Consider the following 26791-nt stretch of genomic DNA (forward strand, 5'->3'; position numbering starts at 1 on the left):
TCCTCCTGGTCTCCAGAGGAGGAGAGACGCTGCATTCAGTGTATAAGGATACACATCATCATCACTACTTCTTATCTTTGTGTCATTTGTCACTTTTCAGTGCACGTTCATGCACATTACTTTCCTCATTGGATCCTACCTCAGGGCAGATAGTATTCACTCCTATTTTTCTGATGAATTTGATGTTCAGACTAACTTGTCCAAAGTCACATGGCAAGTCAGGGGTCAGAGCTAACCTTCAGCTCTGCTTCCTTGAGCGGGCTTCCTTCTGCTAAGATTGGGCTGTGCAACGATGGAACTTCAAAGCAGGCGGGACCAATGGCTAGTGCATTTTGGCCAGTGTCATTCAGGTTAGAATGTGCTGTGTGGAGTGATCTGAGTCATGGAGTGACAGCTGGCGCTTCTGCAAGAAGCCCACAGAAAACGGTGATTGGCTGCAGGAGAAATTTTGCTAATTTTATGTCCCGAGACAAAGGAAAAGGTAAACCATAAATGGACCCTGTTTTCAAGGCCGATGGCTCCTTGCCAGCACAAGTGAACTTCAGTGCTCTCAGCTTGATCTGCCTGTGCTGGTCCTGAGAAGGGCCACACAGCTGTCTCTATCCCTCCTCAAAGCAGACTGAGCCAAATGTGACAGGAAATAGTCCTGGGCGTGGTTGGGCATGTTCCAACTTCATATCTATGACCCCCTTCACACACGTCTGATGTAGCTGAACGGTGCTGCCTACAAGTCCTGCAACTTCTTGTTCTCGTGTTACCGAGCAGGACCCTATGAGGCCTTCCTGAGACACCCCTCCCCTGTCCCCCACCTGCCTATTGTTTGATTTGCATAAGCGAAGGTGTAAGTTCGTATGTCTTGAGAATGAATTGTGCATAAGTTTGAACCACCAGAAGGATTTTTCATCATTGCTGAAGCCATTTTATAATGTAGAAATTTCTTTTTCCTATTTTAAGTAACCAAAGCCCATTCTTAAGAATACGTTGTCCAACAACTAAAACAGTCTCAGAATTTTTTACTTGTCTGTGATTTATACTGATTCCGCCTTCTGTTATCATCCGATACCCTCGGGGTCCATTTGAAATGGCATTTACTTTGCAGCAGGTATCTAGGATGCTTGTTCCAGGGTCAAGAACTAATTCAGAAGATGAAGCTTCTTTTAAAAACTCTAAAAGAGTTTGATCAGACATGACCTCTAGTGCATCTATGCTACTATGTTAAAGGGCTTGTGTACACCTTTTAGCAGACTCCAGTCCTTCTTGTCCATGAACAAGCTTTGTTACTTCTGCAGCGAGTCATTTCTGACCACCCCGCTTTTCTGGCTCTCTGACATGCAGCTACATTATGTGGTCAATCTCCGGAAGGGGCATAAAAGTGAAGAGCTTCAGGGACCTTTCTACCACATCATCTTGCTGCCTCACAAAGACTTTATACAATTCAAATGGAGATGTCTTATCTGTTTAGCCAAACAGCATTGCCAGTGGACTTTCCCAATTTTGCTCCAGTTGTAATTAGAGGAACAGATTCTAAATATGTCTTCTCCAGTGAACTTATGGATGAACTCATATCCAGACATGATATTGCCCAGCTGATCAGATCCACCTAGTTGGACCCGGCATCCATAAGGCTAGAACAGGTAGTAGCAATCATAGGCCTGGAGCACCTGATTAAAAACTTGGCCAAACTCATGCCTTCCAGGCTCTTGAGCTGAGTCTGCATGCTCAGTCGGCTCAGCAGCGTGCCCCTGCGGAAGTGGCCGCCCACTGCAGCTAGGAAGTGCACCAGGTGATACTTCTGGGACCACGCCGAGGTGTCCAGCAAGGTGAAGCTGCCCTGGGTCCGCGCGTTAGTGAAGAGCTGCTGGTGATCAGCCGCCAGGGCCTTGAGCCCTTGCTGCAGGGCAGGCGCATTGATCTGCAGGTGCTCTGCGTCCAGTGCCTCGCGCGCCTTGGAACCACCGCTCGTGTCTCCCAGGCGCGCTGCGGCGCCTCCCGCCAGCGCGATCGTGCTGTGGCCTGCTCGCTGGGAGTGAGACAGGCCCAGCAGCGCCAGCAGATGCCCCACATGAAGTGAGCCGGCCGTGGGGTCGAAGCCGCGTGTAGATAATCTGGGGCAAGTCGCCGCGGTGGAAGAGCTCTGGGAGCTCTGTCTTCACCCCCCTCCCGGAGAAGAATTCCTTCAACAGACCCCCAAGCCTTCTGCACCACCAGAAACCCCTGAGCGCCCGTGTGGGCCTCACGCAGCCCCAGAGGCCGGACTCATGACCCTCCTCAGGTACCAAACCACCGACCCTGGGAAACGCACGGCCACATGGGCGCCGCCATCTTGGCGAAGCCCCAGGCTAAGAGGAAGAGGATGATGAGGATGGAGATGAACACTATGAAGAGGAAGGTGGTCCACCTGAAGGATATGAGGAAGAGGAGGAGGAGGAGGAGGAGGAGGAGGAGGAGGAGGAGGAGGAGGAGGAGGATGAGGATGAAACGGTGCTGGTCTGGTTTGGTCTTGTCTGATCTTTGAGACGTCTCTGGTGAGTGGCAGAACCTCGAGCGTGAGGACACCAGGGTGTACTTCCCTACTGGGATGCCTTGATTGGAGATTTTCCTTTTTGGGGGGGCGGGGGGAAAGGTGTGAGACTTGGTCACCTGGTTTTGAGCGGAGTGCCGCTTTAACTGGGTTTTCCCCTCTGAGGGGAGGAGTCCTTCCGCCGTCCGGCACCACCTGAGTGGTGCTGGGAAAGTCCGGATGGACTGAGGCTGGTCTGGACCCCCGTTTGGGACAGTAGGTAGGAAAATTTCCATTCTTGTGCTAGGGAACTGCGACCCTGAGAGGCCAGCGAGCTCTGGTTTATCTAGTTCTGGTCTGTTTCCGGTAATACCGGCCCTGTGAGAGAACAATGGGGAAGCTGAAAGCCTGAATGATACTTTTAAAAAACAAGAGTTTCCGAGTATGGCTAATGTGGAACAAAGTTCACTGGCCCGACTGCCCAGCTTGAGTAAGCTTGAGTAAACTTTGAAAGTTGGAATTTAGTGACAGTATAATTTCTGGAGGCTTGAATATCCTGGCAGAGAAATGTCCAAATCTTACCTACCTCAATTTGAGTGGAAACAAAATCAAAGATCTTGGTATAGTAGAAGCTCTGCAAAATCTTAAAAATTTGAAAAGTCTTGACTTGTTTAACTGTGAGATCACAAGACAGGAAGATTATAGAGAAATTATTTTTGAACTGCTGCAGCAAATCACATACTAAGATGGATTTGACCAGGAGGACAGGGGGAATCGGTCCCAGGAAGGCTCCATAGGGTTCTGCTGGGTTACAGACTCAGTCTTAAATCTGAAATGATCAAAGGTGACTGGAAAGCTATAGAATACGGCAAAGAAGTGATTAAGGGACCCACTATTTAGGAAAAGAGGGATGAGCCAATTTGGACTAGTTGGAGAGTAATTATAGGAAGAAAAATCATGTTTTTATCTCCCAACTAGTTGACATTATTCAATAAAATCTTTAGAATTTTTTTTGCACTTGGCTTATCTCTCTTTTTTAAAATTGTGGGAAAAAAAGCCATAAGATTTATTATCTTAAACATTTCTAAGTGTACAGTGTTAAGTATATTCACACTGTTGTGCAACCAACCTCCAGAACTTTTTAATCTTGCAGAACTGAAACTCTCTGCCCATTGAACAACTTCCCATTTCCTGCTGCCCCCAGCCCCTAGTTACTATCGATGTACTTTCTGTTTCTATGAATTTGACTTCTCTAGATATCTCATAGAAGTGGGATCATACAGGATTTGACTTTTTGTGACTAGTTTATGTCACTTAGCATAATGTTCTCCAGGTTCCTTTGTGTTGTAGCATGTGTCAGAATTTCCTTCTTTTTTGAGGCTTAGTAATATTCCATTGTATGTATACATACACTTTAATGATATCGGTCGATGGATACTTGGGTTGCTTCCACTTCTTGGCTATTGTGAATAGTGCTATTATGAATATGAGTATGCAAATATCTCTTCAAGATCCTGCTTTGGATTCTTTTAGATATACACCCGGAAGTGGGATTGCTGGCTTGTCTTTGTCTGTTTGGGCTGTTGTAACAGAATACCATATCCTGGGTGGCTTATAGACAGCAGAAATTTATTTCTCATGGTTCTGGAGACTGAAAAGTGCAAGATCAGGGCATGATTAGGTGTCTGGTGAGATTTGCTTCCTGGTTCATAGACGACTGTCTTTTTGCTGTGTCCTCACATGGTGGAATGGGTGAGGGAGCTCTGTGGGGTCTTTTTTATAAGGGCACTAATCCCATCATAAGGACTCTGCCCTCATGACCTAATCACCTCACCTCCCAGAGGCCCCAGCTCCAAATGCCATCACAATGGGGGTTAGGATTTCAACATAAGAATATTAGGGGGAAACAAACATTCGGTCCCTTACAAGGGTCATATGGAAATTATATTTTTAATTTTTTGAGGAATCTCCATACTGTTTTCCACAGTGGCTGCACTATTTTACTTTCCTACCAGCAGGGCACAAGGGTTCCTATTTTTCCACATCCTGGCCAACAGTTGTTATTTTCTGTTTTTTTGGTAGCCACCCTGATGGATGTGAGGTATTATCTCATGGTGGTTCTGACTTGCATTTACCTAATGGATAGTGATGGTGAGCATTTTTTCATATGCTTGTTGGTCATTTGTATGTCTTCTTTGGAGAAATGTCTAGTCACATCCTTTGCCCACTTTAAAATTGGGTTGTTGCTGTTGTTATAGTTGTTATTATTATTGAGTTGTAGAAGTTCTTTATATATTCTGGATAGTAACCACTTACCAGGTATACGATTCGCAAATATTTCCTTCCATTCCGTCGGTTGCCTTTTCACTGTTGATTGTGTCTTTTGATGAGGCTCATTTCTTTCACCAGTCTAAAGTTTTTGGAGGGCACGATTATATATCAGGGGCATCTTCAGTAAATGATTGTGGAGCGAAGCAAGGAACATACACTGAGGGGAATTAGACAACATGCTTTTAATGAGATGGGATTTAAGTTTTGATGGGCAAGGCAGGCTCCGTGTGGAAATGCAGATGGCATTTGTGTGTGGCCTCCTCTTTCATCTGTTCCTCTCTGCTCAGGCATGAGGCTCTCTATCAGCAAGGTGATACTGAAACCCAGTTCAGTTTGACAAATGGTGTGGCAGGCACTGTGCTAGGGGTTACACAGGAGAGCAAGGAAGGCAAAGCTCTACCCTTACCAGGTGCCATCCTGCAGGGAGATAAACACAATGGGAACTTCAGTGTAATGTGAGGAGGATGCCCTCAGGTAGTGGTTACTCACTGTAGGAAAAGAGGCAAAGAAGGGCACCTAACCTGGACCAAGGGATGACGGAAACCTTCCTGGAGGAGGTAGTCCTGAGGTTGTTTGGCACCTGGCCTGGTCTGCCCTCAATAAAGGGCAGCCTTGAGCCCCTCCACTCCTCAGAACCCAGGGTGGGGTCACCATCCAGAATCAGCCGGAAGAGGGCGCACCACTGCAGGAGCAGAGCTGCCGGGAGGATGTCAGGATCTACTGTATTGTGTTATATTTCCCCACTAACAAGCTCTCTATTTAAAGGTGCAAAAAAAATCTAGACACTTTATTGAGGAATTTCAATGAACTTTATTTCCTTTGGAAAACTAAAAGGAGCAATATATATGACTGATAAATTTATTTCAAAAATTAAGTGCTTAAGGGAATTCCCTGGCAGTCCAGTGGTTAGGACTCCACTGTTGAGGGCCTGGGTTCGATCCCTGGTTGGGGAACTAAAATCCCACAAGCCACACAGCATGGCCAAAAAAATAATAATAATTTTTAAAAAGGCTTAAAAAAAGATTTATTGTATTTACTAACATATTACGCTTCTTAGGTGCCAGTCACAGCTCTAAGCACTTTACATGTATTTAACTTACATGTATTTACTCACAACAGCCCTGTGGGGTAGGTATTATTATTACTCCCCTATGAAGACAGGGAAACGGAGGCACAGGGAGGCTAAGTAACTGGCCCAAGGCCCCCAGATTAGGAAGCAGCAGAGCTGAAATTTGAACCTGCAGCCTGTCTCTAGAACCTGTGCTCTTGGCATTGGATGCTTAGATTTTAAAAATTTTTTTAAATTTTAATTTAAAAAAATTGAAGTACAGTTGATTTACAATGTTATGTTAGTTTCAGATGTTCAGCATAGTGAGTCAGTATTTTCATAGATTATATGCCATTAAAAGTTATTACAGGGCTTCCCTGGTGGCGCAGTGGTTGAAAGTCCACCTGCCGATGCAGGGGACACGGGTTCGTGCCCCGGTCCGGGAAGATCCCACATGCCGCGGAGCGGCTGAGCCCGTGAGCCATGGCCGCTGAGCCTGCGCTTCCGGAGCCTGTGCTCCGCAACGGGAGAGGCCAAAACAGTGAGAGGCCCGCGCACCGCAAAAAAAAAAAAAAAAGTTATTACAGGGCTTCCCTGGTGGTGCAGTGGTTGAGAGTCCTCCTGCCAATGCAGGGTACACGGGTTCGAGCCCTGGTCTGGGAAGATCCCACATGCCGCGGAGCAACTAGGCCCGTGAGCCACAATTACTGAGCCTGTGTGTCTGGAGCCTGTGCTCCGCAACAAGAGAGGCCGCGATAGTGAGAGGCCCCGCGCACCGTGATGAAGAGTGGCCCCCACTTGCTGCAACTGGAGAAAGCCCTCGCACAGAAACGAAGACCCAACACAGCTATAAATAAATAAATTAATTAATTTAAAAAAAGTTATTACAAGATAATGGCTATAATTCCCTATGCTATGTAATATATCCTTGCTGCTTATCTATTTTATATATAGTAGTTTGTATCTTTTAATCCTGCAGCCCTAATTTGTTCCTTCCCCCTTCCTTCTCTCCTTTGGTAACCACTCGTTTGTTTTCTGTATCTGTGAGTCTGTTTCTGTTCTGCATATACATTCATTTGCATTATTTTTTAGATTCCACATATAAGTGGTATCATACAGTATTTGTCTTTGTCTGACTTATTTCACTAAGCATAATATTCCCTAGGTCCATCCATGTTGCTGCAAATGGCAGAATTTCATTTTTTTTATGACTGATATTCCATTGTATATATATATACCACATCTTCTTTATCCATCATCCGTTGATAGGCACTTGGGTTCCTTCCATATTTTGGCTATTGTCAGTAGAGCTGCTGTGAACATTGGGGTGCTTGTATCTTTTTGATGGGTGGTTTGATTTTTACCTGCCAAGAAAGTTTTTCCACTTCAACCAACTTGATCCAATAGAATATGTGTTATAAGGTCATTCCTTTTAAGACTCTATTTCCTCACTTGCACCTTCTGAAAAATTCACCGTTGACTTAGTTGTTTGATGTACTACTTGGTGACAGAGCCCTGGCACATCACCCAGGGGCTCCTGAAGTCACCTCTTAGCTCTGTTGTCCAGGTGCCTGGGAACCTTACTTAAAGCCACACTTAAAAAAGGCTCAGAATAGGGCTTCCCTGGTGGCGCAGTGGTTGAGAATCTGCCTGCCAGTGCAGGGGACACGGGTTCGATTCCTGGTCCAGGAAGATCCCACATGCCGCGGAGCAGCTAAGCCTGTGTGCTACAACTACTGAGCCTGCGCTCTAGAGACCATGAGCCACAACTACTGAAGCCCGTGTGCCTAGAGCCCGTGCTCTGCAACAAGAGAAGCCACTGCAATGAGAAGCCTGCACACCGCAACGAAGAGTAGTCTCCGCTCGCCACAACTAGAGAAAAGCCCACATGTAACAACGAAGACCCAATGCACTGAAAATAAATAAATAAATAAAATTTTTATAAAAGGCTCAGAATAAATTAAAACAAACACACAAACAAACAAAATGGGACTTCCCTGGTGGTGCAGTAGTTAAGAATCCGCTTGCCAGTGCAAGGGACATGGGTTCAATCCCTGGTCCGGGAAGATCCCACGTGCCGTGGGGCAACTAAGCCTGTGTGCCACAACTACTGAGCCCATGTGCCACAACTATTGAAGCTTGCGCGTCCTAGAGTCCATGCTCCGCAACAAGGGAAGCCACCACAATGAGAAACCTGCACACCACAACGAAGAGTAGCCCCCGCTCTCTGTATCTAGAGAAAGCTGGTGGGCAGCAACAAAGACCCAATGCAGCCAAAAATAAATAAAAAACAAAAAGACATAGACATAAGGGAAAAAACTCTAATGAGAAAGGATCTTGAAAAGTAACCACAATACCATTATTACACTCAATAAAATTGAAAATAATTTCTTAATGTCATCTAATATTAGAGTCCAATTTTCTCTGATTATTTCTATTTTCTGTTATTATTTCAAAACTTTCTTTTCACAGGTATATTTGGTTTTAGGTCCCTTAAGTCTTTTCTTTCTTTTTTTAAAGATTTTTTTTTGATGTGGATCATTTTTAAAGTCTTTATTGAATTTGTTACAATATTGCTTCTGGGTTTTGGGTTTTTTTGGCCACAAGGCATGTGGGATCTTAGCTCCCTGACCAGGGATTGAACCTGCACCACCTGCATTGGAAGGCAAAGTCTTAACCACTGAACTTCCAGGGAAGTCCCCTTAAGTCTCTTCTGATCTATAAAAGAATGTCTTCCTTTTAGTTTTTATACATTTTATTTGTTAGCAAAACGGGGTCATTTGTCCTGTGGAGTATCTAGGAAGACTGAGAAAATCGGTTTAAGATGTCTTTGCGACCCTCTTTGTCCCTAGGTGCTATCCCACTAGGTGTGTTCAGTCAAAATATCGTGTTTTAGAATCACTTGAAATACTTCTTCTCTATGTGCTTATGAAATCAATATGATAACACTGTTAGTTTCGTTTGTTCCAGTTTGGTTTTGATTGATGGGGGTTGTTTTTGATTGATGGGGGTTGCCTTTTCTAAATATGATTTTGTTTTATAATACTGCAAGATATCTACATGGCTGAAAGTCAAAATTATAAAAAAGATATAAGCAGAGAAGTACAGCTTCCATGTCTGCTCTCTTCCCCTTTCAACCGTCAGTCTCTTCCTTGCTTTAGAGATGTATTTTTTTTAGTTTGGCTTTATCCTGCCATTTTTGTTTATGTGTGTGAACTTGTATTCCTCCTCACTTTCTAATATGATGCGTACTCTTCTGACCTGGTATTTCTGGAGGCCATCCTTATTCTGTTTTACAGCGGCATAACACTCCACTGTGTGTGCATTCCAGAATTTGTCCAACCAGTCCCATGTGGATGGACATTTGAGTTGTACTCAAGCTTTGCTATTGCGGATTGTGCTTCAGAGAATAACCTTGAGCGTATGTCATTTCACAATTTTGGTAGTTATATTTGGGGTAGACTCCCGGGAACTGTGATCGCTGGGTCAAAGGGAAAAGGCACGTGCAATGTTGCTAGACATGACAAAATCCTCCAAAGAGATTGGTACATTTTGAATTCCCATCAGCAATGTAGCAGAGTAACTGTTTTCCTAGAACCTCACCAATAGAGTGTGTTGTCAAACTTTTGGGTTTTTGCTTATCTGAAAGATAAGAAATCGTATAGTTAAAATTTGCAGTTCTCTTGTTATGAGCAATGGAGAAGTATTTTCATTGATTTCATTTGCTTTTCTTTTTCTGTGAAATGCCTATTCATAGCTCATTTTTAAAATCAAGTTATTGGGCTTTTTCTTCAGAGTCTTTACTTGTTAAGGATATTAGCCCTTTGTCTATGATATATTGATAATTTGCAGTAATTTCTCCCAGGTTTTCATTTGCCTTTTGATTTTACTTAGGACTTAAAAAAATGCCATGGAGCCAAATTTATTAATCTTTTCTCTTATTACTTCTGGATTTTGCCTCTCTTAAGTTATAAAATATTTCACCCAATTTTTTCCTATTATTTGTATGGTTTCATTTTTACATTTAGAGCTTTGACCCATTTAGAATTATTCTGGTGTTTAGTGTGAGAAATGGATCCAATTTTATCTTTTTCCCTATGGGTGTCCCATGTGTCCCATGTATTGTATGTGAATTATATCTCAATAGAGCTATTATATATATTATATATTATATATATATATATATATATATATATATATATATAACCACTATTTAAGTGTTAGGATATATTGTTCCAAACATATATATATGTAGTGGTTGATTCTGGATGGTAGGATTGTAAATATTCTCTATTTTCTATTTTTTCTCTACATGAGTAGATAGGCCCTATTCTATTCTCCTGTATTTGCAAGAACGTCTTTCTGTGTTATACACCTCAGAAGGCTGGGATATTTATTTCTGAGAGGATATAATGCAGGCACAATAAAAATTTTTTTTGGAAGAAGTTTGTCGATACTTAGTTCATACTTAGGCAGCCAAACAAGTATTTGCATGTCTCCTGTGCACTCTGAACCATGCTATGTGCTGGAGAAAATTTTACAAAAAGCATAATCATCTAGACAGACATATCTAAAAGTCAAGTCAGTGCACCTTGATGGGAGTAGGGGCCATGGAAAAAGTTGAATAAGTGGTATAGACAGAGGATGAAGAATTCACAGGAGGGAGAGATCTCCATAGGCAGGGGTGGCCCTGGAGGCTTCAAGGAGGAAGTGTCTTCCAGTTAGTTTTTTTTAATATAAATTTATTTATTTATTTATTTATTTATTTTTGGCTGTGTTGGGTCTTTGTTGCTGTGCACGGGCTTTCTCTAGCTGTGGTGAGCCGGGGCTACTCTTCATTGTGGTGAGCGGGGTTCTCACTGTGGTGGCTTCTCTTGTTGTGGAGCACGGGCTCTAGGCATGCGGGCTTCAGTAGCTGTGGCTCGTGGGCTCAGTAGTTGTGGCTCGCAGGCTCTAGAGCACAGGCTCAGTAGTTGTGGTGCACGGGCTTAGTTGCTCTGCAGCATGTGGGATCTTCCCAGACCAGGGCTTGAACCCATGTCCCCTGCACTGGCAGGCGGATTCTTAACCACTGCACCACCAGGGAAGTCCCTCCAGTTAGCTCTTGAAGGATGAATAGGATTTAGACTGACAGGGAGGAAACAGACGCATGGAGGCAAGGACCAAACTGGGAGCAGAGGTGAATGGGGGCTCTTAAGGGCATTCGGGGGACCAGGAAGGCAGGGCTGGTCAGAGGGCCTGCCTTGAACATCTGACACTGTGCACTGTGACTGGGGGCACAGCTCTCTGCTCCTGACACGAGGTGAGCTGTCTTCAGTCTTTAGGGACTGGGAGCCTCTCAGAGGATCCAGTTACTCACAGAACCCCTCCGCAAGGAGCTCGTTTCTGGCGGTGAGCTGCTCGCAGGTGCTAAAGCTTGCAGACGTCCACGGGCAAAGGGACTGTCAAGGTTTGCATTTGATTTTGCTCCTCCGTATTCCATTCTTGGCTGGCACCCATGGTGTGCGGACCCTTGGGTCTGCACCAGGACCCAGCCAACCCTCCACGGATGGGCACATGACAGCTGCCTGGCAGGGCCTGTAGAGGGCAACCACCCAGGCTCAGATGGGCTTCTGCTCAGAAGGACTCTGGGCACAAATCTTCCTCCTCCTCCTCCAAGTGTCAGAATAAGCGATGGCATTTCTGTTGGGGATGCAGTCAGGGAGGAGGCGCAGGCAAGTCTAACAGCCTCAAACAGCCGCCTGTCCTGCATCACGGCCTCATTCCTTTGAGACTTAGTGTGAAAAAAGGCCCCAAATTTTCAGCTAATCTTTTTGATTGTGTGTGTGTGTGTTTGGTGGGGGTGGGAGGCTTCTGTGGCTCACCCTCCCCTGTGACTCTCTGGAACCACTTCCAGACCCTACACCCATGCCTCTTCCTCTGGGCTGCCCCTCGACTGCAAAGGGTGCCCTTCAGCACGCGTTCTCCCCATTCAGGGCAGGGCAGTACTCCCAAAGGGATTTCTGTGACTTCCTGAGATAATCCATTTCAGTTTTAAACAATCCGACTTACGTGTAACCTAACACTCTTATGTTGCAGAAATAGAGAATACCTGAGTACCACCTTTTATTCCCTTATTTACAGACTCTACTGTGCTCCCCCTTAGAGGGCCACGTGATGGGATGAACAGAGCCTGGGTCTCAAGTCGGATGCAGCCCGGGCTCTGTCACTACCAGCTGAGTGACCTCAGGCGAGTGACTTAGCTCTGAGCCTCTTTCTGCACCTTTGCCTGGTTGTGCTAAAGACTGAACAACACAGGCAGAGCTCATGGGCAGGATGCTACGAAAAGTAGTTTCTTTGCTCTGTTCAAAAGCCCTCAGCCTTCTGTGTTTTGAGTCCCCTAACCTAATCCATCCTGTTTTCCGACACTTTAATCAGCCCCCGCTCTTTTGAGTGCATTGCTGTCCACTGAGGCACTGAACTCACCCAGAAGCCTCTTTTGAGCCTGCACAATGAAAATATTCCTTTCCAGGCAAAATTTCTATGCCAAGAACTGGCTTCTAGGCCCGATGAGGCTACCCCTGGGAGAGAGTGTCCTGGACACAGTTCACAGCACAAGAGCAGACAGAGGTGCCTGTGTTTACAGTCTTGTCCTCAGTTACCTGACACCGGTCTCCAAGGGAATTAGCAAAAGGCATCTCAAATGTCAGGGTACATATTTCTATCCGAGGTTGTGCTCTCTGTCTCCTCCCTCTGTGGACCTGTACCGCATCCTCCCAGAAATAAGTGACCCAGCCTCCTTGTAGAATGGCCTGTACAGAAAGCATGCCTTCCTGGGTTCGGGATGAGAACTGGGACAATACACGAGGGAGAGTTGAGTCTTGTGACTTAAACAGGGCACACATAGTGGTCAGGAGCCAAGTTATTAATGTTTCTTTGATTTCCCTCTGGAGCAGTCAGGAACTGTTTTTCCCCTCACCTTTACTCCTCTCCTTCCCATCTTGTAACCCCTTTGATAATCAAGATGGCTGTATACAAAAGCAGGTACCCAGTAGCTCCTTGTAACCTTATTTTAGTGTCTCCCTTCCTCCTTTGTCCTTGGGCAGCCACCCCCATACCCAAGTCTTCAGGCTGCCCCCTCCTCCCATCTCATTGTCCCCTGGGGCTGGTCCTACCCATAGAACTTCATTGCTTCTCACTATCAATGTACCAAAGTGTTAAACTAATTTAATTAATGTTCCCAAGCCAAATGAGAGAAGACCAGAAGGTACTCCAGGTTCCCTGTTGAGTTCCCTGTATAGGTCGAGGCACACCATGGACTTAGTGATTCTGATGTTGGAAATTTTTCATAAAGTGGGAGACGCTTTTGGGCCAGTGGGTCATTCAAGCAATCTCATAGGATACTGGATACTAAAGTTCTTCATAAATTAAAAACAAAATTATGAGACAACCATCATCCTTATAAGCAATCAACTGAATACTGTGCTTGGTTATTGGGACCAGTACTATAATTAAGTATGACATACGAAGATAATCTGATGCTTATTTAGTGATGGTATTTTATGCTTCCCTCCAGCCCGCATTATAATTAGCCACTGAGGAAGAGTATCCTTTAATTTGACTTTTCGATGATAGTGTATATTTTCTGATAAGTTGTAGTTTTTTTCTTCAAAATGTAGAGTAGTGGTCTTCAGAGTATGGTCTAAGAGCTGGCAGCATCACCACCATCTCCTGGGAATTTGTTAGAGAGACAAATTCTCAGCCCCACCCTAGTACTCTGAAATTAGAAATTCTGGGGGTGGGGTGCAGCCATCTGTGTTAGAACAAGCCCTCCAGGGGACTGTGATGCACACTCAAGTTTGAGAACCACTGGTGGAGAGTAACCCATTAACCAGTCAGTAGTCTATTAACCTCCAGTAGCTTGGAGCACCAGCCCACCCCTTTGCAGGAAATCTCCCAGAGAAAATACAATTCTTGTCAACCTGGTCTCTTTTCTAATCAAGTTGCCTTGTTTTGTCTGGAGTAGTGAGCTGAGGTGAGGAAGAGGGACCCAGTCTTCAGAACAGCAAGAGAAGTACCTGCTTAGCCCAGCTGAGCTGCAAACAGAAGGTGCACCTCGGATTAAACTGAGCAAAATGGGAGGCTCAGACACCCACTGTGTCCTGAGGGCTGCTGGGCCCCACCGTCCCAGGAGTAGGCTCCTTGTCTGATCGGCCGCTCCTCATTCATCAGTGGGAAAGAAGAGCCGGATAAACATCTTTTATTGCTGTGTGGTCTGGTTTTAAAGTAAATCAAGAACAGGACTTACCACAGGGATAGTCTACAGGGTACCGCCTTTCTCTTGACTAAGACGTGATAAATTAGATTTTAGATTGGAAAAGATTTCTCCAAAAGAGGTGTTAGAATCATAATGGCTCACACTGGCTGAGTGCTTCTTGCTATCAGTGTGGCCATACCAGCTGATGAAGCCTGGTAAATACCAACTACCTCATTGCATTTGCTACTTATAACCCTTCAAGAGAGGCACTGTTATTAGCCTATTTATAGACTGGGAAACTGAGGCTCAAAAAGGTTGAGTCAACTGCTGGTTAGAAAGAAAAAGAACTGGTGTTTAAACTAAACAACCTCAAAACACAGCCACATGTTTAACCACCAACCAGGGCTCCCTTCCATGAGTTTAATGGACCAGAATCATCCTTTATTCATTTTTCATGAAATCTCAGCTTCTCTGCCCCTCCCCCATTGTCCTCTTGCCCCTCTCTCCCACTTAGTCTCCCTCTTCTTTCTTAGTCTGTTGACAGTCTTTTCTCCATCCTGACTGAATGCTTTGTTTTCAGGGGTCTCTATGGGCCGCTGTTTGCCTGATCCATCCATAATTAACCCCGAAAAATGATCAGAGACAGAAATTTGCATTTAAAATTTTTTGTACTTTCTCAGGCTAAAAAAACCAAAGGTTTTGAATAGTACTTATTTTCTGAATGGAGAACCAGTGTCAGGTCCCTCTTAGATGCTGACTGTCTTGGGCTGAGGTGAGTATTATGAGTAAACCAGTGGTTGCTGGAGCCCAGAGCATTTATTCTCAAGTGAGGTTGGATGAGTGGGCCACACCCCACAAGGGACATCTGAATATGAGCCTGGCTGTTTCGACTCTTCCCTCCCACTCTGATTCTGAATTCCCTAGGACAGGGGTCAGGACATTGGCCTTTTTATGAGGTCCCCAGTAATACTTAAGATTAGACTCTTTGGGAAATGCTGGACTGAAGGAGTAAACCTTGGTTGGTTCTCTCATTTTCTTGCACCTATTTTAGAAGCTCCCTTTGGAGATCCTGAAGCCAGTGGTCCCAGGACCAAAATTTGAGAACACTGCTCTAGAGCAGATGTCTTCAAACGTGAGCATGCATCAGAATCCCCCCAAAGGCTTGTTAAAACATAGACTGTGGGCTCCTTTCCTAGAGCGTCTGACCCAGTTGGTTTCTGGTGAGGTTGCATTTCTAATAAATCCCCAGGTGACGCTGATGTTGGGGGTCCCAGGACCACACTGTAAGAACTACTGTGCTAGATCATTCCATTGCATTAAAGAGTAGATTGGCCCTCAGCCCAGACCAGAGACTTTTCTTCACTTCAAGCTAAAATGTGTAATGATAGTAACTCTTGACATGCCAGGGCTTTCTCATAAGTTACCAGGCTCCTTATGTCCCTCTGTTCTCAAAAGGTACAGCAAGTGCTCTATTCACTGTTAAAACCAGGTGCTGGGAAACTTGGGTCCTAGGATTCCATTACAACCCAGACAATAATGTGAATGACCACAGGGAAGTCATCTATCTTTCTATGGCCTGATTTCCCTCCATTTGCCAAATATGACATCTTGAGGAGATAAACTGAGAGAATAAATTAAAACACATTCAGAAAAAGGTTAAAGCTCAAGGTACAAATACTGGCCATGACCCTGAATCTCTGACTGGGGAAGTGAAGACTTGCTCCTGGGTCTTGGTTTTTCACTTACTTGTGGGGTGACCTGGAGCCAGTGGTCAAGCTGCCATTTCTTTTCTTTTCTTCTTCTTTTTTTAAACTAAATTTATTTATTTTATTTATTTATTTTTGGCTGTGTTGGGTCTTCGTTGCTGCACGCGGGCTTCTCATTGCGGTGGCTTCTCTTGCTGCGGTGCACGGCCTCTAGGCACGCGGGCTCAGTAGTTGTAGCACACGGGCTTAGTTGCTCTGCGGCATGTGGGATCTTCCCGGACCAGGGATCGAACCCGTGTCCCCTGCATTGGCAGGTGGATTTTCAACCACTGTGCCACCAGGGAAGCCCAAGCTGCCATTTCTTCATCTGAGCTAAATAGAACTAGACCGTGAATGGAGCCTCTGCAAATGTAGCTGCTTCCCCATGCTTACTTGTAGTTTGCAAGTTGCATTTAAAATTGTCTTTAACATTCATTGCTTTAACGTTCATTCCCATTGGTATTTTCTTTGTAAGTTCTTCCGTTTATAAGGAGAGAACTCCATCACAACGGCCCCTGCCTGGGTAGGACCAGTAGTAGGCTGTTAGGCAGCAAAGGCTGGAGGTGGGGGACCGGGGGCTCTGCTGCATCAGCCTTAATCTGGGGAGCAATTTTTGGTTGCTGAGGAATGATATGACAACTAGTGAGATGTCATTAGAGTACATAAAATATAAACCGCTAGGAACACTAATTTTTGTGATAGTTGGGACTGACTGATAGTAAGAGAGACTGTTTAGCCATGATCACTGGAATTATAAAAGAGTTGACATGCAGTTGTCTTGTAATTGTCTGTTTACCTGTCCACCACTGCACCTAGACTAGAAGGTACGTTTGGGTGCGGCCAATCTTCATCTGTTCACTGATATTGTCTCACTGCTATTAGAGTTGGCATTTAATAATTATTTGTTGAGTTGAATTATTGAATACCATTGATGATAGATGTGAATTAACTTAAAAATGTCATCTTTTGGATAAATTGGTTTCACCTTAAATCCATTTTGTAATGAGGCAAAGATAAATATGTTAGTGAATGAGTGAGTGAATAAACCAATGATCAGATGATAAAGGAAAGAAACAAATGAGAAAAAAAATACATCAGTAGCCCCTTGGCTGGTCTGTTGCAGGCTCCACAGAGGTCCTTAGTAGTCCAGCCTGATTTTGATGGAGACTAAAGGAATGAGACCAGGGTCATCGCTTGACCCGTACAGGAGCCCTTTAGTTTTGCTCTGCCTGGTGGCCCAGGCTGCACTGCGGAGCCAGACCCAAATCAAACTGGTCCTGATAGATGATGGTGTGAGAAACACTTGCCTTCTCAGGGATCCTCCTTGTGGAGCAATTCCTTATCTTCCTACAAAGGCCAGAGACATGCTCCACGTCCCAGGAGCAAGTGCCCATCACACGAAAGACCACATTCCATGGGTCAGCTTCCCCCCCCCCCCCCGTTTAATTGCTCAGAGAGCCCTTTCCATGGTATTCTGCTCTGCTCTGTAGACAGTGAGTAAGACCTAGTTAGTACTTAACCTAGTAAAAAGGAACAGTCACCAAGAGGTGGAGACCCTCATCATGCGAATGTCAGACATAACCAAAAGCCAGAGGAGAAGGCGTTTCTGGGAAGATGGGCTACCCATTCCTTCCTTCTATAGGTTTGTTGTTTATGTGTTAGATACCAGGTCAAGTGCTGCAGAAGATTAAATACAGACACAGACAGACTGACAGACGTGAGTGCACGTACATACACACACAGACACACACACTTTCTCCTCCAGAACCTTACAAATGCATAGATCATTATAATAAAGGCAATAGATAATAAGAACAATCATTTTTTGTTTAAATAATGATTTGCTGATTCCTATAAATAGCCTCTCTTGCCCCTTGTTTCTTCCCATTAACCTTTCTTTCCCCTCTACCTTTACCTGATTGCACTTTCCAGCTTATGGGCGTTACGCAGAATAGCAGTTCTTATGAAATGCAAGAGCCAGAAAAACAACAGCCTTTCAGTCCATTCTTGTTCACAGGAAAACACCAGAGACCGGAAGGGTCCTGTGAGTCAGTAAACTGTTGCCCCTGGCAGTTGAAATACTTAACTTGTCATCTGAAAAAGATGCCCTGGAGCTAAAAACCATGGGGTTACCTGAGGTCTGGGAGTGGGTCGCCAGGACAGGGGAAGGGAGGTGACCGGGTGGGGCCCGGGCAGAAAGGCTCCAGGAAGGACTTGGCTTCTTATCTCTGCTCTGCCATGTCCTGCCTCTGATTTCAGGAGTCACATTCTTCATTTGCAGCGTGGCCATAATACCTACTCTGTCTATCTCACGGGGTTGTCATAAAGCTGAAATGCTCATTTCAGCAAAAGTCATGTTTATTGGTTCCTTGGAGGAGAGGTGAGATTGGCAAGTACCTGACACCCCCTTAAACTGGAGAAGTGATTCAGCGATTTCCCCACGAACTTTGCAAGGAATCAAACAGCTTTATCAGGCATCTGCTCTGCAGTGATGTTTGTGATTCAATTTAATTATCCCAACAACCCTACAAGGAAGGTACTTTCTTCTCCCTTAAACAGAGGGAGAAACCAGAGCTCAGAAGAGTTGACCGTGGCATACCTGGGATCCCTCGGGGATTGGAACTCAGGTCTGTCTGACTCCGCACATTCATTGTTCACTGTGTCCCACTGGCTCACACTTTGGTTGCAGATGGATATGGAACTAAAACCTAGGCCTTTGCATTAAGTCATCAGGACCCTATACACCCAAGCAGGCCATGGAGAAATGAGAGAAGAGACAGTGGGACCTCTGGAAGACACGTTGCCTCAGGACTGTTTCATGGAGACAGCTGAGAGCTGGTGAGAGGCCTGTGTCTACCAAATGGGCATCACTTCTTCATCCTCTCTCTCTTTCTCCAGCAGCTACTTAGGATGACCCCAAAGCCAAAGGTCCGTAGAACACATCTTCCTGGCCTCACACAAAGCTCTCGAAGCTGCCCAACTGACCTCCAGCAGTCGGGCCAGGTGGACACTTCACGAGGAACCTAGCTGGGGAACATCGTGGGAGTTGAGTGGCGGTGAAGGGTCGGCAGGGGCAGGCTATACTCTAACTCCCTTTCTTGACGCAGTGCTGCCTCCTCCTCCTGGCCTGCTTTCTGATGTCCCCAAGGCCTTTCCAAGTAGGGAGAGTGGAAGGACAGACTGGATGTGGCGAATCAAGAAACGCCATCCTCTAATCAGGTCACCCACACAGCCCCCTGTCTAACCCAGTTGGTGCTGGGCCTTTTGCCTGGGGATCATTCTGTTCTGTAACAGTAATGCTGACCTCAAGCTAGGCCACTCTGTCCAGATCCTTGTTGGATCTAAACAAGCCCAGCAGCTATCTCTGGAGAGTTCTGTCTTGCTGGCAGGTCTCCAGAAGGGGGCGTTGCTGTTTAGCCAGGGGAGTCAGCAAATGACCTTTCCTCCTACTTGGACTGCTTAGGTAACCTGCTGATGGATTTTCCTCGGGTACAGAAGGATCCAGATTTTCTAGAGATGTGTGAAAAAGAGCCTCAGTTTCTAAGAGAAGGCATCAAAGTTGCTAAGTAGAAGCTCATTATACAAAAATCAATTTTCATTTTTATGTCACAGTTAGGAAACAAAAACTTTTAAAGCTTACATTTATAAGAGAAACAAAAGCTATAAGGGACCAGAAATAAATCTAATGAAATATATGCATGATCTTTATGAAGAAAGTTATAAAACTTCACTGATTTAGGTATTCTTTGATAGATAGATAAGGTATGTTCATGATATGAAGATTCACTGTCATAAAATTTCAATTCTTCCTAAATTAATCTATAAATTCTAAAAATCCAGACAGGATATTTTGTGTAACTAGATAAGATGATTCTAGCCTTGGGCTTCCCTGGTGGCACGGTGGTTAAGAATCCGCCTGCCAATGCAGGGGACATGGGTTCAAGTCCTGGTCTGGTAAGATCCCACATGCTGCGGAGCAGCTAAGCCCGTGTGCCACAACTACTGAGCCTGCGCTCTAGAGCCCACGAGCCACAACCACTGAAGCTCGCATGCCACAACTACTGTGCACCTAGAGCCCGTGCTATGCAAGAAGAAAAGCCACTGCAATGAGCAGCCTGGGCACTGCAACGAAGAGTAGCCCCCGCTTGCCGCAACTAGAGAAAGCCCACGTGCAGCAACAAACACTCAACACAGCCAAAAATAAAAACAACAACAACAACAACAACAAATAATTTATATATATAAAAAAAGATGATTCTAGCCTTGCTGCAAAAAAGCAAAGGACCAAAATAACTATGAAACTTTTAAGAAAAGGAGATGAATGACTTACTTTATAAGACTTATTAAGTTAAGGTGGTGTGGTATTAACCTAGAAAAAGACAAATAGACCCATGGAACAGAACAGAGAGCCCCCAGGCAGATTCCTTTGTATGCGAAGAATTGATATATGACAGAGGCAACATGCAGATCTGTAGAGAAAGGATGAATTATTCAATGAATGACACTGGGAATTCAGAAACCCATGTAGAAAAACAAAACCAGAAACAACCCATTAAATTCTAGGTGAAAAATTGGAAAAGCAGAACTTTAGGACTTCTAGGGGGAAATATAGAAAACTTTCAACATCAGAGAGTAGGCAGTAATACCTGAAAACACAAAAAAGACAGACTATAAAGGAGAATAGTGATAAATTTATCTGCATTAAAATGTAAAGCTCCTTTTCATCAAAAGAGGCCATACAGCCAAACAACCAACAGGGAGGGAACCCAGCCCCACCCATCAGCAGACAAGTGGATTAAAGTTTTACTGAGCTCTGCCCACCAGAGCAACACCCAGCTCTATCCACCCCAGTCCCTCCCGTCAGGAAGCTAGCACAATCCTCTTAGATAGCCTTATCCACCAGAGGGCAGACAACAGAAGCAAGAAGAACTACAATTCTGCAGCCTTTGGAAGGAAAACCACATTCACAGAAAGATAGACAGAATGAAAAGGCAGAGGACTTTGTACGAGATGAAGGAACAAGATAAAACCCCAGAAAAACAACAAAATGAAGTGGAGATAGGCAACCTTCCAGAAAAAGAATTCAGAATAATGATAGTGAAGATGACCCAGGACCTCGGAAAAAGAATGAAGGCAAAGATCGAGAAGATGCAAGAAATGTTAAACAAAGACCTAGAAGAATTAAAGAACAAACAAACAGAGATGAACAATACAATAACTGAAATGAAAACTACACTAGAAGGAATCAATAGCAGAATAACTGAGGCAGAAGACCAGATAAGTGACCTGGAAGACAGAATGGTGGAATTCACTGCCATGGAACAGAATAAAGAAAAAAGAATGAAAAAAAATGAAGACAGCCTAAGAGACCTCTGGGACAACATTAAACGCAACAACATTCACATTATAGGGGTTCCAGAAGGAGAAGAGAGAGAGAGAAAGGACCTGAGACAATATTTGAAGAAATTATAGTTGAAAACTTCCCTAACATGGAAAAGGAAATAGCCACCCAAGTCCAGGAAGTGTAGAGTACCATACAGGATAAACCCAAGGAGAAACATGCCGAGACACATAGTAATCAAATTGACAAAAATTAAAGACAAAGAAAAATTATTGAAAGCAACAAGGGAAAAATGACAAATAACATACAAGGGAACTCCCATAAGGTTAACAGCTGATTTCTCAGCAGAAACTCTACAAACCAGAAGGGAGTGGCATGATATATTTAAAATGATGAAAGGGAAGAACCTACAACCAAGAATACTCTACCCAGCAAGAATCTCATTCAGGTTCAAGGGAGAAATCAAAAGCTTTACAGACAAGCAAAAGCTAAGAGAATTCAGCACCACCAAACCAGCTCTACAAAAAATGCTAAAGGAACTTCTCTAAGTGGGAGACACAAGAGAAGAAAAGAACCTACAAAAACAAACCCATAACAATTAAGAAAATGGTAATAGGAACATACATATCGATAATTACGTTAAACAAGAATGGATTAAATGCTCCAGCCAAAACACACAGGCTCGCTGAATGGATACAAAATCAAGACCCATCTATATACTGTCTACAAGAGACCCACTTCAGACCTAGGGACACATACAGACTAAAAGTGAGGGGATGGAAAAAGATATTCCATGCAAATGGAAATCAAAAGAAAGCTGGAGGTGCAATACTCATATCAGATAAAATAGACTTTAAAATAAAGAATGATGTAAGAGACAAGGAAGGACACTACATAATGATCAAGGGATCAATCCAAGAAGAAGATATAACAATTATAAATATACATGCACCCAACATAGGAGCACCTCAATACATAAGGCAACTGCTAACAGCTATAAAAGAAGAAATTGACAGTAACACAAAAACAGTGGGGGACTTTAACACCTCACTTACACCAATGGATGGGTCATCCAGACTAAATTAAGGAAACACAAGCTTTAAATGACACAATAGAAAAGATAGATTAAATTGATATTTATAGGACATTCAATCCGAAAATAGCAGATTACACTTTCTTCTCAAGTGTACACAGAACATTCTCCAAGATAGATCACATCTTGGGTCACAAATCAAGCCTCGGTAAATTTAAGAAAATTGAAATCATATCAAGCATCTTTTCTGACCACAACGCTATGAGATTAGAAGTCAGTTACAGGGAAAAAAACGTAAAAAACAAACACTTGGAGGCTAAATAATACGTTACTAAATAACCAAGAGATCACTGAAGAAATCAAAGAGGAAATCAAAAAATACCTAGAGACAAATTACAATGAAAACATGATGATCCAAAACGTATGGGATGCAGCAAAAGCAGTTCTAAGAGGGAAGTTTATAACAATACAATCCTACCTCAAGAAACAAGAAAAATCTCAAATAAATAACCTACACTTAAAGGAACTAGAGAAAGGAGAACAAACAAACCCCAAAGTTAGTAGAAGTAAAGAAATCATAAAGACCAGAGCAGAAATAAATGAAATAGAAACAAAGAAAACAATAGCAAAGGTCAACAGAACTAAAAGCTGGTTCTTTGAGAAGATAAACAAAATTGATAAACCTTTAGCCAGACTCATCAAGGAAAAGAGGGAGAGGACTCAAATCAATAAAATTAGAAATGAAAAAGAAGTTACAACGGACACCGCAGAAATACAAAGCATCCTAAGAGACTACTACAAGCAACTCCATGCCAATAAAATGGACAACCTGGAAGAAATGGACAAATTCTTAGAAAGGTATAACTTTCCAAGACTGAACCAGGAAGAAATAGAAAATATGAACAGACCAATCACAAATAATTAAATTGAAAGTGTGATTAAAAATCTTCTGACAGACAAAGTCCAGGACCAGATGGCTTCACAGGTGAATTCTATCAAACATTTAGAGAACAGCTAACAGCCATCCTTCTCAAACTCTTCCAAAAAATTGCAGAGGAAGGAACACTCCCAAACTCATTCTATGAGGCCACCGTCACCCTGATACCAAAACCAGACAAAGATACTGCAAAAAAAGAAAATTACAGACCAGTATCACTGATGAATATAAGTGCAAAAATCCTCAACAAAATACTAGCAAATAGAATCCAACAACACATTAAAAGGATCATACACCATGATCAAGTGGGATTTATCCCAGGGATGCAAGGAGTCTTCAGTATACACAAATCAATCAATGTGATACACCATATTAACAAATTGAAGAAGAAAACCCATATGATCATCTGAATAGATGCAGAAAAAGCTTTTGACAAAATTCAACACCCATTTATGATAAAAACTCTCCAGAAAGTGGGCATAGAGGGAGCCTACCTCAACATAATAAAGGCCATCTACGACAAACCCACAGCAAACATCATTCTCTATGGTGAAAAACTGAAAGCATTTCCTCTAAGATCAGGAACAAGACAAGGATGTCCACTCTTGCCACTATTATTCAACATAGGTTTGGAAGTCCTAGCCATGGCAATCAGAGAAGAAAAAGAAATAAAAGGAATACAAATTGGAAAAGAAGAAGTAAAACTGTCACTGTTTGCAGATGACATGATACTCTACATAGAGAATCCTAAAGATGCCACCAGAAAACTACTAGAGCTAATCAATGATTTTGGTAAGTAGCAGGATACAGAATTAATGCACAGAAATCTCTTGCATTCCTATACACTAACAATGAAAGATCAGAAAGAGAAATTAAGGAAACAATCCCATTCACCATTGCAACATAAAGAATAAAATACCTAGGAATAAGCCTACCTAAGACGTAAAAGACCTATACTCAGAAAACTATAAGACACTGATGAAAGAAATCACAGATGACACAAACAGATGGAGAGGTATACCATGTTCTTGGATTGGAAGAATCAATATTGTGAAAATGACTATACTACCCAAAGCAATCTACAGATTCAATGCAATCCCTATCAAGTTACCAGTGGCATTTTTTACAGAACTAGAACAAAAAAATCTTAAATTTGTATGGAGACACAAAAGACCCCGAATAGCCAAAGCAGTCTTGAGGGAAAAAAACGGAGCTGGAGGAATCAAACTCCCTGACTTCAGACTATACTACAAACCTACGGTAATCAAGACAATATGGTACTGGCACAAAAACAGAAATATAGATCAATGGAACAGGATAGAAAGCCCAGAGGTAAACCCACACACCTATTGTCAACTAATCTATGACAAAAGAGGCAAGGATATATAATGGAGAAAAGGCAGTCTCTTCAATAAGTGGTGCCAGGAAAACTGGACAGCTACATGTAAAAGAATGAAATGAGAACACTCCCTAACACCATACACAAAAATATACTCAAAATGGATTAGAGACCTAAATGTAAGACCGGACACTATAAAACTCTTAGAGGAAAACTTAGGAAGAACACACTTTGACATAAATCACAGCAAGATCTTTTGTGATCCACCTCCTAGAATAATGGAAATAAAAACAAAAATAAACAAATGGTACCTAACAAAACTTAAAAGCTTTTGCAAAGCAAAGGCAACCACAAACAAGATGAAAAGACAACCCTCAGAATGGGAGAAAATATTTGCAAACGAATCAACGGACAAAGGATTAATCTGCAAAATATATAAACAGCTTATGCAGCTCAATATTAGAAAAACAAACAACCCAATCAAAAAATGGGCAGAAGGCCTAAATAGACATTTCTCCAAAGAAGACATATAGATGGCCAAGAAGTACATGAAAAGCTGCTCAACATCACTAATCATTAGAGAAATGCAAATCAAAACTACAATGAGGTATCACCTCACACCAATTAGAATGGGCATCATCAGAAAATCTACACACAGCAAATGCTGGAGAGGGTGTGGAGAAAAGGGAACCCTCCTGCACTGTTGGTGGGAATGTAAATCGATACAGCCACTATGGAGAACAGTATGGAGGTTCCTTTAAAAAACTAAAAATAGGGGCTTCCCTGGTGGTGCAGTGGTTGAGAGTCCGCCTGCTGATGCAGGGGACATGGGTTCATGCCCCGGTCCGGGAAGATCCCACATGCCGCGGAGTGGCTGGGCCCATGAGCCATGGCCGCTGAGCCTGCATGTCCGGAGCCTGTGCTCCGCAACGGGAGAGGCCACAACAGTGAGAGGCCCACGTACTGCAAAAAGAAACCAAAAAACAAAAACTAAAAATAGAATTACCATATGACCCAGCAATCCCACTACTGGGCATATACCCAGAGAAAATCATAATTCAAAAAGACACACACTTACAGATGCCAAAAAGTGATGGATACAGGGGACTTCTGCCAGTGGGTGGAAACTTCCACAAGGCTCTGTCTGCTCCCATCAAGCCCAGGTCCCTTCCTCCCTCCCACCCCTCTGGCTGAATCCCCTTCAGAGATTTTTAGAGCTGCAATTCTGGATGTGATCAGCAAAGGGACATGTGTCTCCATTTTGCTTTTGTTTTCTTTTCTTTAATATTAAACCCCCAATATTTGAAATGAGAAAACAGATGTTATTCTTTGGAATAAATCATGAAACAGTAAAAAAAAAGACACACATACCCCAATTGCAGCACTATTTACAATAGCCAGGTCATGGAAGCAGTCTAAATGCCCATCGACAGATGAAGGGATAAAGAAGATATGGTATATATATACAATGGAATATTACTCAGCCATAAAAAGGAACGAAATTGGGTCATTTGTAGAAACTTGGATGCATCTAGAGACTGTCATACAGAGTGAAATAAGTCAGAAAGAGAAAAACAAATATCGTATATTAACACATATATGTGGAAGCTAGAAAAATGGTACAGATGAACCGGTTTGCAGGGCAGAAATAAGAGGCACAGATTAGAGAACAAACGTATGGACACCAAGGAGGGGAAAGTGGCCGGCGGGGGGTGGGTGGTGGTGGGATGAATTGGGCGATTGGGATTGACATATATACACTAATATGTATAAAATAGATAACTAATAAGAACCTGCTGTATAAAAAAATAAGTAAAATAAAATTTTTTAAAAAAGAAAGAAAGAAGAGGCCATATGGGAAAAATAAAAAATAGACAAGCACAAAGTGAGAGAAGAAGTTGGCAGTGGGGCAGCCATAAGGGGTGTGCTGCTTGGTCTTCCTTCATGAGAGAAACACCTGCCAGGTGTGTGATTGGCTGACAGCCAGTAGATGCCATGCCTTTAAGATCCACCAGTGTTCAAGCCAAGGCCATGCTCTCCCTGGCCCGGTCCCTGCCAGTGACTGAGCATGGTGGGAGAACCTAAGCTGAGCCATGCCTGCCCAGTGTTGGTCTCCTTTAAAAGGCATACTTTCTTCTGGGGCTCCCCATTAGCCTGGCTGAGACCTTTCAGAACTGCCTACAGAAGAAGGCCCTTTCTACTCAATCCTCCTGTCTTTTCTCCCATCACAGGTATCAAGAGCTGCATTGGCGTCTGAAGATTCTTCCCAACCACTCCTGTT

General features: G+C 43.4%; 1 pseudogene across 1 annotated transcript; it reads right to left on the reverse strand.

Annotated features, from left to right (window-relative positions):
- Positions 1 to 903: 903 nt before the first annotated feature.
- On the reverse strand, positions 904 to 18150 carry LOC307064230 (tyrosine--tRNA ligase, mitochondrial-like; annotated as a pseudogene). The gene is made up of 4 exons: positions 17994 to 18150; positions 5353 to 5527; positions 2641 to 2878; positions 904 to 2232 (listed from the first exon to the last, which is right to left on the reverse strand). The product of its transcript is annotated as a tyrosine--tRNA ligase, mitochondrial-like (transcript).
- Between the last annotated feature and the right edge of the window lie 8641 nt (positions 18151 to 26791).

Source organism: Hyperoodon ampullatus (genome assembly GCF_949752795.1).
Source record: "Hyperoodon ampullatus genome assembly, chromosome: 15".
In the NCBI taxonomy this organism is placed as follows: Eukaryota; Metazoa; Chordata; class Mammalia; order Artiodactyla; family Ziphiidae; genus Hyperoodon; species Hyperoodon ampullatus.